We start from the raw sequence: 3,204 nt of genomic DNA on the forward strand, positions 1-3,204 counted from the left end.
ACACACACACACACACACACACACACACACACACACACACACACACACACACACACATTTATGTATGTATATATATGCACGTACATACATATATGTATTTCTAAAATTATTAATAAGCAAATTAAGTAAATCCACATAAGTAATTATTCCTGTCCTTCGTCTATTGCAACTTCAACCTTATAAGCTTTACAGGGCCCAATCATCGGAGATGAAAGCATCATCAAATATATGTGTAAATACACGATGATGTAAACAATGCCAAATTGTAATTAATTCGTTATAATTAAGTGCATAGTAAATTAAACAGAGGTTGAAATGTCTATGTTTGCATTTATTAAAGTGCATTTGTGTCTATACGCGTATGTATGTATCTCAGATCGTGTTTTCTTTTGATACTAATTATTATTTCTCTTGCAACTAACTGGTTGCATTCATAGAGATACAACCAATACCATTCCCAGTCGGAGGAGAAATCTTAATTTATCTTGGTTATTATATTCACTCATGATGACACAAGTATAAACCATAAAGTGTCAGATTTCAGTTGAATGTTCATAAAAATCTACGAAGGGGTGCTGAAAAGACTTTGGTTTAAAGGGTTCTCGTGAAAGGCCTGACTGGAGGCTCAACCTTCCGAGTTCTTTTACCGGGTTTAGAAAAATTGAAGGAACGCTGGAATAAGTGGGGAATATGTTAAATAAAATGATAATTAGAGAGGAATATGTTAAATAAAATGATAACTAACTGATTCTCCTGTGTTTTCTTTTACCCGAAGCCAGGGACTTTTCAGCATCTCTTCATAATACATACATACATACATACATACATACATACATACATATGAGAGAGTGCTGAAAAGTTCTTGGCTTTAAGGGCATCGTGAAAAGCCTGGCTGGAGGCTCAACCTTTCGAGTTCTTTTACAGGGCTTAGAAAAACTGAAGGACCACTGCAATAAGTGTGTGAAGTGGAGAAGGGAATATGTTGAATAAAACCATAATTAACTGATCCTCTTGTATTTTCTTTTACTCAAAGTCAGGAACTTTTCAATACTTCCTCGTAAATAATAATAATAATAATAATAATAATAATAATAATAATAATAATAATAATAATAATAATAATGCATTTCTGTCTTAATATTTGTAGCAGATTCGTAGGTGAATACCTGATTGCTGGTGTTTTTCGTCATCGGAGAACACCTCCACCCTTTAAGCCAATAGTTTTCAACCGGGATCCATATGGCCCTTTGGGGTCCATATAAGATTTTGTTATTAAACTTTATTGCACATAAATTGCTTATAATTCTACAATATGCAAAATATATTAATGTTTTTACACAGTGCCTAAAATTTAATTATACAAATACAATAGGATTTTTTCATACATTGAATATCTATAGAGGTTCAGTAGAGTAAAATAGAAATCAAAGGGGTCCATAGATTTAAAAAAAGGGTTGAGAACTACTACTTTAAACGATGTGTGTTTATAAAACACGCAATTATATATATATATATATATATATATCTTAAAGGAGAAGGAAAAGGGAAAATAAACCAAGGCAGAACGAGCCTCTCTGGTTATTTAGAACATTTAATTAGAGTAAAGGCGATTCAAAAAAGAAGTAGAAGTAAGTAATGTCTTCCAGCTGTTTCTGGGACATTCCGTCGTCAGAGAAAAAGTGTGTGTATGCAGGAAAGTTCCAGATAGAGATTTAACAGTAAACAGAAGAATAAAACAGTAGATAGAAGAATAAAGACAAGTTCACACTTCATCTTACTCCGCAAGGAATGGGGGTTTGTCCGTATTTCCGTGAAGGTATACCTCCTTAAGTATAATCCTATGTAAATCCAAGCCGTAGTTCGAGTGATGCATTCAGATTGAAGGAATAGATATAGCTGTCAGCGTTCGTGTAGACAGTGTAAGAAAAGTTACCAGCAGGGATATATGCATATGTATATACATATATATGTAAGTATGTAAATATATGCATATATATAGGCACAAGAGTGGTTGTGTGGTAAGTAGCTTGCTTACCAACCACATGGTTCCGGGTTCAGTCCCACTGCGTGGCACATTAGGCAAGTGTCTTCCACTATAGCCTCGGGCCGACCAAAGCCTTGTGAGTGGATTTGGTAGACGGAAACTGAAAGAAGCCCGTCGTATATATGTGTATCTCTCTCTCTCTATATATATGTGTGTGTATGTTTGTGTGTCTGTGTTCGTCCCTCTAGCATTGCTTGACTACCGATGCTGGTGTGTTTACGTCCCCGTACGGCAAAAGAGACCGATAGATTAAGTACAAGGCTTACAAAGAATAAGTCCTGGGGTCGATTTGCTCGACTAAAGGCGGTTCTCCAGCATGGCCGAAGTCAGATGACTGAAACAAGTAAAAGAGTATATATATATATATATATATATATATGCATATATTATTCATATCATTATATGATTTCCAAGTAAGTTTATCTTAATAATTTTGATGCAATACTCTGTACTGTTCTCTCTTCCGCTTTCGTTTCCTCTCTCTTCTTTTCTCTAATTTTTTTTATCTCCCCTTCTCCCCCTTTCGTCTTTTCTCTCCCATCCTTTCTCTAATTCTTTTCCTCTCGCCTTCACCTTTTTCTATCTGTCGCTCTCTCTTTCCCACTCTTCTTCCTTTACTCTCTCGTTGCTCACACGTGACCATCGGCCATCTTTCTTTTCCTAACTTGAACTTCTTTCTTTTCCTAACTTGAACTTCTTTCTTTCCTTTTGATCTGCCACGCAGATCACACGCATTCTTGTCTGTCTCCCCTCCTATCTTTTCTCCTGTCAAAGCTTGTTCCTCCAGCGTTCGCCACCTTACCTCGTTATGGCTTACTGTTTGTTTTCACTGTCCTGTTTTTGTTACCAACTTTGACCTTCCGCAAATCCCAAATTTTATTTTGCTTTGCGGGAGCAACTGCTACATTTTGTCGTAATTGCTCCAAATGTGAAGTAGATAAAATAGCCGAGAACTGGTGAAGGGTCGTTCTTTATGTTACTTGTCTTGTTTTCCATTGGTTTCTTTCCTTGCTCGCTAAAAATGTTCGTATTCCATGTCTTCGTGTTTCATGCTGTTTACGTTTTATGACCTCCTGTACCCATATATGCATATGTATATACATATATATGTATGTACATATATGTATGTATATATACATATATATATACTATATATATAT

Source organism: Octopus bimaculoides, chromosome 2 (assembly GCF_001194135.2).
Source record: "Octopus bimaculoides isolate UCB-OBI-ISO-001 chromosome 2, ASM119413v2, whole genome shotgun sequence".
Taxonomy (NCBI): Eukaryota; Metazoa; Mollusca; class Cephalopoda; order Octopoda; family Octopodidae; genus Octopus; species Octopus bimaculoides.